The sequence below is a fragment of the Eucalyptus grandis genome, chromosome 2, assembly GCF_016545825.1.
Source record: "Eucalyptus grandis isolate ANBG69807.140 chromosome 2, ASM1654582v1, whole genome shotgun sequence".
NCBI classification, from domain to species: domain Eukaryota; kingdom Viridiplantae; phylum Streptophyta; class Magnoliopsida; order Myrtales; family Myrtaceae; genus Eucalyptus; species Eucalyptus grandis.
Window position 1 is genome coordinate 46,417,995 of NC_052613.1, and position 12,093 is coordinate 46,430,087.

General features: G+C 39.0%; 1 pseudogene; it reads right to left on the minus strand.

Moving 5' to 3' along the window:
• Positions 1-5,323: 5,323 nt before the first annotated feature.
• LOC104429044 lies at positions 5,324-11,641 on the minus strand (annotated as a pseudogene).
• Between the last annotated feature and the right edge of the window lie 452 nt (positions 11,642-12,093).

The following is a 12,093-nucleotide window of genomic DNA, read 5'->3' on the forward strand; positions in this document are numbered from 1 at the left end:
CATTCCAGAGGATCCTTTGATCTTAGGAACGCTTTCATCTTGTTTTTCCATATGTTGTAATCATTTCCATCAAAGTAAGGTGGTCTGGTATTGTTTTGCCCTTCTACCAACCCTGGAGCCAACATACTAGCCATGAATCTTTAACTCTGAAGTAAAACACTTCAAACAAAGTGAGTACACATGTGCTCGATACCAATTGAGATAGCTAGTATAAGCACCTAGAGGGGGTGAATAGGTGCACAAACAAATTCTTGAGATACGGAAGCGATTCTAGGCAATCGATAGAAAGGAAAATACGATCAAAGTAAAGTAAAGGTTAGGGAAGAGAAAATTGAACACAAGATTTATAGTGGTTCGGCTTATTCCAAGCCTACGTCCACTCTTCCGCACTAACAGCCCACCGGCTGGATTTCACTATGAACAAAAGAGAAGTTACAGCACAGCTTTTCCTTGATTCCACAGTGCAGATGTTCTACCACACTTCCTCAAGGTTTCTCACGAATATAGACTCTCTTTTGTTTACACGATTTTGCTCAACAAATGAATTGACTAAGAACAAGGAGCTTCAGACTTTGGAATTCTTCTATCGTACACACACTCGAACAACTGGAACGTCTTCCTTATATACTCCTTCATGCCATCATACCCGTTGGCACTTACCAAAGGAATTCCTCCAATCTACCCGTTGGACGGAATCAATTAGGAAAATCATTCGAGCTATTAAAGGAATATGTCGATAACCCATCAATCATTTTCGCCCATACAATCAGGATCTCGGTTTCCATAAGTAGAACCTTCCAAGTTTACTTTGCCAATCATCGGATCCTTAATCTTCGAATCAATTATGATTAAACAAAGGATTCCGTTATGTCATATCCAGCCAAGAGATCTTCTCCGGACGATAAGGTCACATCCTTAATGAAGCATCAAGTTCGGATAGCCTTTCTTCAACGGATTAGAAACGTCAATGAGGATAGACTTTGAGTCTTGAGTCTAGCTGTCCGAGGTCTTCAGACTTTAAATAGCAGAGTCTGCAAGCCTTCAGACTAGACTAATGGAAACGTTTTGTCAACTTCAAAACACTTCACGAGGATTTCTCCAACAGAATTAACATAGGAATTCACATGTTTTGAGCATTGCTCGAAGAAGTGCGAGCAAGATTATTTCTTTCTCATTTTGCAGGGTTCTTGACTTGTAAACCCGAAGATGATTATAGAATTGTTCTTTCAATTGCTTTGACTCAAAGTGTCCCTTTGTTAAGCCATTGACCAAGCCCACACTACAGTACCTTTTAAAAACCTCTCAGATTGGTAAAGTCGTACTGATTGCAAGAAAATTCGAACTCTTGTCGACAAGATGATGATAAGATTGAGTGATATATTCCCGCATCAATGGTCGGGACAAAATAACCCCTCCTAAATGAGAGCGAGTGAAAAAAGTCTTTTTCACACCAAAAGTGTCTCGTTTAGCATGTTCAAGAGATTCATAGCTTAGTGAAAATTGTCTTGATAATTTTTCCTGGTGGAAGTTTGAAAAGCCATCATGTATGGACCTTCATTGAATTTAAAAAAAAAAATGAAATGAATTTTTCCTCAAAGACCAAAGGATTTGTCTTTGAAGCCCTGAGTTTGTTCAGTCATCTTGGTGTTTGATGAGAATTCCAAGTACCCATTTATAAAATCTTTTCAAATGTCTAGTTTGAGTTCCAGATGTTTGAACCTGTAAACGCTTGATGTGATTTCCAAGTGTTTGTCTTTTCAAACATCTGATGTGATTTCCAGATGTTTAGTAAAATATTTTCAAATGTCTAGTGTGAGCTCTAGATATTTGAACCCTTAAATGCTTGATGTGACTTCCAAGTGTATGTCTTCCCAAACATCTGATGTGATTTCCAAATGTTTAGTAAATATTTTCAAATGTCTGACGTGAAAATCAGATTTTTGAAATTTCAAGTACTTGATGTAACTTCCAAGTGCTTGGTTTCTTTCGGAATCTGACGAGAATTCCAGATCCCTAAAGACTTTGTTTCAAGAGAAATTTTGAGCCTTTCGATTATCTGAGGAGAGTTCAAGATATTTGTTCGGTCTCATAGGAATCATTTCACTCCCAATTATACAGGTATGTATTTTTCTTTGCATTTGCATTGAGCATAGACACATTGAGATCTACGTTCTTGACCAAAAATCATTGCATTTACATTGCATTATTGCATGACCTTGCATTTCAAAAGAAATTAAATTTATTTGAGTTCATTTCCTTTTTTTTTAAGTCATTATAATTTGCATATGCATTTCATATTCATTTTGCATTCATTCTGCATGGTCTAAATTTATGTGTCATTTATCTTTGAAGGAAACCTCTATGAGCTTCCCTTCAAAGAGGGGCAGCTATTGACACCTAATTTAGGATTAATTTTTTTTAGAAAATAAAATGGAGATAATAAATAAAATAAAACATTTGGGTTTGTGGAGGGAGATTTAAAAAAAAAATGAATAATGAAGCGTTTTTCTTATTGAACACATATCTTCATTTCAAAATTTAAAAAAATTCGGTTGTATGATTTTGGAGCCTTTTTACTGTTGGATGATTGAGTGAATATTTGCAAATCTTCAACAACTTTGAGCGCTTTCACTATAAAATGCGAGGCTTCGTAACCGAGCAGGGAGGGCTTCTCTTCATTGTTCACCCAAGAAAAAATAGCAAACTGAAGAGAAAGAGAGAAGAAGTTGACGTGAGCAAGGAAAAGAGAGAAAAAGTACAGTGGTAGAAAGTGAATGGGGGAGGTTTTCAACAGAGAGTGAGAGAGACAAGTGAGAGAGAGTATCAGGTGAGAGAAAAAGTAAAAAAATGAAGAAGAAAAGAGAGCGTATACTGTTCATCTTCCTCGTGGGTTCCTTCTCCACGAAGCCGCACGCCGTTCTCCACCGCGTCACCAGCCCCTACCGCACCCTACTCACCCATCATTGCACTGAGCTGACATTTGCAGCTTCACGGCTGCGCCCCCGCCTGCAACCCGACGTCGGAACGCTCGCCGCCCATTGCCACCGGAGCTTGCCCTTCACTTGCGAAGCGCCCGCTCAACCCGTGGCCTGCCCCTCCGCCATCGTCATCCCGCCAGCTTTGCCCCTCGACGTGTAGCACTGCGCCTCAACCCTCGGCGCCGCCAACCCCGTCTTTGTCCAAATCTACTACTCCCACCTCTGCTAGTGATCCACTCCGAAGTAGCTCACCCGTTCGTTGCTCTCCCTTCGCCAATAGCTTGAGTTCATCGTCGCGCCCCGCTCCCTCCGTGCACCAGCACCCACAAGCCTTGCCACGCAACAACCTACGACCTACAGCAACTCGCGCCCAGCACCCGACGATCCCCCGAGACGCTGCAGCAGCCCGAGAACCCGTGCCAGCCATCGCGACCTGCTGCTACCCAGCGCGATGCCGAAGCTCCAAAGCCCACCACTCCTGACCTCGCCGCGCCACCATCTCTGCACCGCCCGTCGCCCGCCGCTCCAAAGCCCACTGTCAGTCGCGCGCCTACACCTCCGCCCAGCAACACCAACGCCGCGAGCACCTAAATCCGACGCCACCTCTGTTGCTTTTGTAGCACCGCCGCTCGGAGCCCGATGCCATCGCGACCTGTTGCTGCCCAGCCCTTGCCGAAGCTCCGAAGCCCGCCGCTCTTGACCTCGCCGCGCCACCGCACCGCCTCCGCTTGCGATCCGCTGCCCCATTGACGCCACTTTGTCCTCTCTTGAGCCTTAGGTGGTTTATTTATTTTTTATTCATTTATTTGTTTATATTTTAAGTTTTGTTATTATTATTTAAGTTAGAACATGGTATATTAATGTTAATTATTTGTATTGTTTAGACATTATCCTTAAGGCTTTGTCCAAGATTTTTGTAATTATTAATTTGATCCGAGAGACATCGGATCATTTTTTTAATTATATTAATTTTTGGGCTTTTTGGTAAAATTTTAATTATTAAATCATTATAATTATTAATTTGATTCGTAAGACTTCGGATCATATTTTTAATTATTTTGAACTTTTTTTCGTGATAATTAGGGTTGGGATAATCGTTAATTTGACCTGTAAGACAACAAGTTATTTTTTTTATTATTTTAATCATTTTTTTTTGTTGATAGTTTAGATTTAATAATTACTTATCTTTTTAAAAAAAACTAAAAATCAGAAAATCACACAAATCAAAATCTTGCATTAGAGCATAATAGGTTTAATTAGAATTTGCTTATTAGTAAAATAATGTCATATCTAGAACTTAGGTACTAAGGTCCATACACATTTCATATTAAAGCAACACACGTAGATATTTTTAGATTAAGTCAATTTTCATTTAGTAAAACAAAAAGAGGAACAAAAAAAATGTTATGCATGCCATATGAGTGATAGTTTAATTGTTTTTTTTTTAAAGGAAAATGCTAAAAGATGATCATTGCACCATTAAGTTACTTTCTTTTCAATGAAAAACATTATGTCATTAAAAAAAACTAAAGATCATTTCCTTGGTTAGTTAATAGGTTAATTCATAATTAATCTCATTTCATATCATCATTATTTAGCATAGGTTGCATATATGCATTAAAAAAAATGAATGAATCATCATTAAAAAAAAATCATAAAAGAGCACGCATGTAGAAATACCATGTCATTCATCCCATATCACGTAGCATATGCATATTTAGGATTATATAAATTAGATTGCATATATATAGTGATAAGTTTAAGTCATACCATATGAATTGCATCTATCATGTCATTAAAATAAATTCATGCATATGAAGTTAAATTAAGATTGCATATAATTAACATTTTTAAAAGAAAAAGAAAAAATTAGGTGTCATGTCATTTAGAAATCATGTTTAGGACATGCATTTTTATTAGCATTTTTTTATTTGAATGTTATTTTATTGATTGTGCACTCGCATGACCACCATTTGCATGTTAGTAGCTTAAGTTTAAATTAATCAACATTGCCTGCAAAATATTTTTAAAATTAAAATAAAAAGGTACCGAAAAGGCATTAGACTAATCTAACATAACCATGTCCCCGGACCTATTGAATCTCTGGTTCGCAATAGTAAAGTATTCTCCCGTACTTTACTTGGGTTTCTAACCAGCCCTAATTGGTTAGTGGTGGCTCAAAATTGAGTATAATTGCATGTTTGAATAGATTAATTTCTTAACATCAAGTCGCGATTGGTAGGACTTGGGAGAGTCCGTGCCAAGTCTTCGGACTTAGTAATCCATTAACCCTTTTCGAATAATTCACTTTCAAAAAAATTCGGGAAGGTCGCGACAAACGTGGATGTAACCTGAAAAATAAACAACTCTAACATTTATCAAGGTCAATGTAACTCATTAATAATTTTGTCAGCTTCAGTTATGGTTTCTCTCAACAATATTAACTCAAATGAAAAAGAAGCACACCACATGGAGACTTAAGTACATACTTCTTTGAGTTGGGGATATCCACTTAACGGCCTCGTTGATTTGAACTCAGATTTATGCTCCAAGTCAATTCTCTCTTCCAGAAAAGGTAGCTGGCTAAAGCATCTTTCCCACCGTGAAACAAAGTACAGTATGTACCAGCGTAATCCCTACATATTCTCTTCAGACTTCTTGCGCTTAAGGACCACAAAGAATGAGATGGATTCATGACTTTCTGGCTTCAGGAAAAAGAGAGATTTCGCCACTTTCAGCGAGTAACGGTGGAATAAATCGTCGATGATCAGTTCATTGCGGAAATGATGGCACAATAATCCCTCAAATGCCACTCTTAAGAAGAGAGAGCGTGATTCAGGGGTGGGGAAGGCAACGTGCATTTTGGGGTGGCTTAGAGTCTGAATCCTCTCGATGTGGAAGAATTCGTTTCGACTAATCACTTGTTTCAGCTCCTTTTCTGATGGGAAGTACTCTGGCAAGTTGAAGCTCTCTACTTTGGCTTTGCTTATGATCCCCTGCGTAACCAAAATTCACTTTCAAAGTGATAATAATCCTGCTCGTTTCTTGGAGGCAAATAGTGATTTTCGCCATTCGTATTTTCTTTGTTCATTTTTCACGTGCAATGTCAATATCTCAACAGTCACCATGCCTCGAACTGATTTTTAATCGTTTAATATATAGATTTCAAATGCACAGATCCAATAGATATGGACACCATCGAAAATAAATTATTTCTTGCATCCGGGATGGACAGCGGAAACAACCTACAATATGTCACTCTACATGGTTTTCACTTGGAGATGTTATTTTTTACGAAAGTTATTACATTCTTTGAAGCATAGATCTGTAAACTTAGCTTTGCAACTTTCAAAGTTTTTTGCCACAAAGTGATCCATGAAACCACACGATTACTTATTTAAGGAGATCCCCTCTGAAATAGCTCTTGTGAATGTACTTTGTTGGAATAATTAGGACATTCAAGTTAAATACGCTACTGCTAACCTTCATGAAAAGTATCAGTGAAGCGAACTTTAGTACGATTAGCGTGGCCAATCATCCTGAAATGCATAATTCAATCTCATGCATCAAGTGTTAGCCTATGCGTGCAATTACGTACCTCATTTGCCATGTCCACAAGGCAAGAACCCAGTAGCTCCAATTCTGACCCAAAGGTGGTCTGAGAATCATGAACCAAATCCGGCTCACCAGGCACGACCATAAATATCAATCCTTCACTGACCATCTCCTCCGCTCTCGCACTGAGAAACATCTCCATGTCTCTCCCGAACTGAGCGGAGTAAGCCCCAACGACCTCGGCCGGCGAGTTCATGTGAAAAATTCTCTCTCCATTCCAAGCACGGGAAGACTTGTCCAGTATCTCTTGTGGAATGCGGGACAGCCAGTGGAGTGCATAGGACGAGTATGCAAAGTGTAGGGATGCAGTCGGGAGGAGACGGCCATGGAACGATCCTGGGGCTGCCATGGCATAGTAGCGCCGCCTCACTGGCAGGTGGTTGGTGAAAAGCGTGTTGAAGTCATTGGTGGGGGAGGTCGCTGAAGATGGCTTGGAACTCGAGGGTATGAAATCGGGGTTCTTTGATGGGTTTGATGAGGTCTAAGAGGCATTGTACTATGGTTTCGATGGCTTGGATGGATGTGAGTCCTGTAGAGCAACCGAAGTCTGCTATTCTGATGATGGGGTTTGGAGAGGATAACGGGAGGTGGTAGAGATCAAGGGTTGTGGGTAAAGCTTCCTTGATCATATCCATGGCGGCGGCAGCGACTCCTTTCTGTAGAGTCGGACAATATGTGGTGATTACTTTTGCAATACTTAATTTTAATAATTGCAATTAAGACTAATCCAAAACACATCCATATGTTTAGTGGAGAGATCGTCCAATGTCCAGTTCCTCTAAGAATGCACGAGACGCAAGAAAGATTCACTAGATATCTAATACATGCACTAGCTTATGAAGTGATTGATACATCGAGACCAACCCCATAATTAATACTCACCGCTTGAGTACACCTGTTAAGGGTTATCTTAACTGCTGAATCGAGTCTTTGCCAATGACTTTACGACGGTGATAGTGTTTGATGCAGCCGAAGCGGGGTAATGAAATACAGAAAAGACGCTAAGTTCGCAAACACGAGTAGCAACTCAAAAACTAGCATACTTGTGCAATAAGAGGAAAAATCAACAAATAAAAGCTGGTAATTTCATTTAATAGTGATTAGAAGTGGATGTATGAAGAGAGAGGCAAAGTGGAAAAGATATTGAAGAAAGGATGAGATAGGACAGTCCAACTACTAAACTAAAAATTATGAGACAAAAGGAATTTTATTGTTGGTGAAACAAATTATAACTAAATAATTTTAAAAAATAATATCTTAAGGTAGTGGAAAATGATCATTTGCTACTTGAAATATATATCATCAAAACAGTACTATGATGGGACGCATATAGTAAGTGCTTGGTCCATGGAGCCAGTTACACACAAGCTTTCTGTTCTAATCTTCAATGGATGCAACATTTTGTCATGAGTTGTATTATTTTCACAGCTAGTAGAAAAAAGGAAAGAAATGTTAAGCGTGCTAAAAATTTTTTATGAAATTCGATCTACGCCGTGAAGTTATAAAATTATATAAAGTGACACAACCAACACGATCCACATTCACTAGAATTTGTATTCATCTTGTATAGAAAATCCCTAATAGAAGGAGTTCTAGGCATAGTTATAAGGTATGCTCGGGGGAAAATTGTCCAAAAAGTCCTAAATATATTATACTTTTACCAATTCAATCTTAAACATTTTCACTTCTTACCAATTGAGTTCATCCGGTCAAGTTTGGCGGAAATTGCTGACGTGGCATTTTTAAATAATTTTTTTGAATTTTTAATGTCTTTTTCCTTTTTTTAACTTTTTTGTTCCTCTTTATTAGGTTTGCTAGCGAGGGTTGTCGACCGACTGTCACTGGCCACAGTTGAGGGCCGACAGCCATTGCAAGCTATAGGCGAGGGCTAGCCGACCCTCGTTGGCCTTGAGCGAGGGCCACAATGCCCTCGCCTGGCCAAATTTGATGAGGGCGTCACGGCCCTTGCCAATTCAAGGGTGGCATCACCGTCGTCCAAGGCCAACGGGTTGGTCGACCCTCCATGTGGCCGACAAGGGTTGTTGACCCTTGTTTGTGGCCAGCAAAGGTCGGCTGTCAATCCTTGCCAACTTTAACCCAAATAAAAAAAGTAAAAATAGGAAAAATAAAAAATATATATATTAAAAATTATTTTAAAAATGCCACATCAGCATCGATTGGCCATATTAGCAATTTTCGATCAAAATTGGTTGGGTGCACTCAATAGCCAAGAAGTGAATGTTTAGGATTGAATTAGTGAACTTTAAAAATTAATGATTGAATTGACAAAAGGACAATAGGTTCAATAATTTTTGATAATTTTTTTGTTCATTCGGCCATTGGTTCAACAATGCTAAGGGTGCGTTTGACAATTCACCGACAATAACAATTTTTTTTATTTTCTTGTTCTCGGTAATAGATTTGGAATATAATTCTGTTTGGTAAATTTTTTGTTTCTGGAAATAAATTTGTTCATGGAAATAAATTTGTAATAGAACTAAGAAATAAAAAAAAAAAGTTATTTCTTTGTTTCCGAGAATAATTCTAGAATCAAGCCAATCCAAATTTCTTTCTTTTCTTTTCTTTTCTCTTCTTCTTCTTCTTCTTCTTCTTCCACTGCTACAGCCGTCTACTGCCATTGGTCACCAACGACTAATTGGGTGAGGACTAACAAGCTTGCTAGAGGCTCATTAGGCCAGACCGAGGCCAAGTGAGGCTTACCCAACCACTAGTGAGCCTCAACTAACAGGGCGAGGCTTGGCCGAGCTTTGGCAAGGCAAGGTTCGACCTCACCAAATCTAGGCGAGGTCAAGCCTCACCCAACCAAGGCTCAACCGAGTCTTGCCCAGCCGCTAGTGAGGCTTGACCTTGGCCAAGCCTCGCTCAATTGCCAACAAGGCTTGGCCAATGAAGCGCGACCTTGCCGAAGGTCAACGACCCTCTCTGAGGTCACCGGCCCTCATTTGACTCGACGCTAATCATCCCAATGCCGTGCGACCAGCTAAAGGCTAGAGAAGAAAAGAAAGAAAAGAAGAAGAAAAAAAGACTAATAAAATTATTAAAAAATTAAAAGAAAATGATTCCCATTAGAAATTTTGAAAATGGTGCTAGAAGCAATTCTGTTATGGGAATAGAAATTTTGGATAGCAAACGCCTTTTAATGTTTAGAAATTGTTTATGGGAATAAAATAAAAATGAATCATTTATGAATTTTTTTCTAATTATGTTTCTGAGAACAATTTCTGGACAAAAAACCACATTTGGTAATTGCACAAAATTTTTATTCCTAGGATAGAAATGTGTTTAGTAGGATTTTAATTTTTTTCTTTTAATTTTAATACTTTTATTATATTTTTCTTTTTTCTTTCTCTTCTTCTTCTTCTTTCTTTGTGGTCAGTTGTCAATCGCCATGGCTAGCGCATGGCTGAGCGAGGTCCAGTGAACTTGTCAAAGGCTCACTTGGCCATGGTGAACATCGACCTCGCTAGATCTAGGTGAGGCTAAGCTTTGTTGGTGGCCAGGCCAGGCTCAATCTCGCCCAATTGGCACAACATCGGCCTTGCCTTGGCCTAGCGAGGCTTGCCCTAGCTTGGCGAGGCCGACCTCACGCCACTTGGGCGAAACTCGGCCTTGCCTAGATTTGGCAAGGTCAATACTCGTCGTGGCCGAGTGAGCTCGCCAGACCTCGCCCAATCGGTCGCCAACCACCACTATTGGGGGTCAACAATGGCCAATGACTAGCTAGGATTGGGGGGAAGAAGAAGAAGAGAGAAGGAGAAAAGAAATAAAAGAAAAAATTTGCTTGATTCTTGAAATTGTTCTCAAGAATAAAAAATATTAAAAGAAAAAATTTGGCTTGATTCTTGAAACTGTTCTCAAGAATAAAAAATAATTTTTTTCTACTTCTTAATTTTGTTTCAAATATATTCTCGGGAACAAAAATTTTATCAAACAGAATTCTGTTCTTTTTTTGTTCCAAAAAACAAAAGAATAAAATCAATTGTTCTAGAGATGGTTATCAAATAGGGCCTAAACATACCCCTAAGCGTCATTTCATCCTCCATTCTCTCTCTCTCTGCGCAGGTTATGCCGTGCAATACATAGCACGAAGTTGTGCAACAAAAGAATCATTACTGTGCCGACGATGGGGTGTATTGGTTGGGGAACATCGAAAGTCAAAGTGAAAACAGGAAACACGTGTGTTAGATCTTACGCTCGTTAGCAAAGAAGAGATTACCAAGAGTACAATTCTTTATATAGTGTAATATGAATTACTGACCATGTAGAGATCATGCTAACTATGCACAAAAGCACTTGCAGCAATTTCGTCGGCCAACTCTATTTCAATTCTCGATTGATAACTTGGTTAATTACATGTGAGAAGTTAAGAGCGCGTCTAATAACGTTTCTGTTAAAAAATTGTTCCCCATAATAGAAATAGAAAAAACTATTTCTGTTCCGGGGAACAATTTTTGAACAGAAAAACGCATTTGGTAACTGCACAAAATTCATATTCCTGGAATAGAAAAAGAACATAAACACGTTTGTTAAACTTGTATAATTTTTCTATTTCTTTTAATTTTTTAAACAAACAGCCCCTAAACACGTTGGTTTACTTGAAGATTGAGGAGATATGTAAATAGTTTAAGTGCATGGCATATATTTGATCTTTCACACTATATATGCACCATAAAATCTCATGTTTCGAACGTCTAATTAGGTTACAGCTTGTTTCTTAACTCATAAGGGTTAATTAGAGCGATACATGAGATTATCTTTGTAAGTGCAGGGAAACTTTAAGGAATAGACTACATGCGACAAGGATTTTACTGCTAGCACAAAGAGAAAAGCTAAAATGATATATCTTGTTATATGTATGTATATCTTGTAATAAGAAGTACCTGATAGGAAGAGTTCTGCTCGTAACTGCAAGGTCCGTTCCCTCCATTCATGGCCACTGCTTCAGAGATGCTCATCTTCCTCTCATCCTCCATTCTCTCTCTCTCTCTCTCTCTCTCTCTCCACGCGCAGGTCGAGTCATGTGATAGTATCGAATCTCAGCGCAAGCACAGGTAGGAAGATTGGCCACAATATACGCGATACCACTCCCCCTACCCTATCACCTATCTAGGCGGCCATCCGTCTTACATTTGCCTGAAAAGGACTTGCGCTATCATAAGTGGGAATTCTAGATCAATAAACAGAATCCTCCCAAGACTAACATTAGATTGAGCACCAGTTATTTCGTATCTGGTCAAAATCTTCCCTAAAAGAATTGCTAATATGCCGACAACGACATTTTAAGTTTACTTCGAGGCGGATTTGGTAAGGGGAGATCAAAGTCAAGGTAAGAACGTGAAACGTGCATTAGATCTTACCAATATTCAGCAAATGAGGCTACCAATACCAACTCCGAAGTAAAGCTCAGGCTAGCCATGCACAAAAATACTAAACGGCATTTTAGTAATCAAATATATATCCAAGAGAAAGTCAGCTTTTT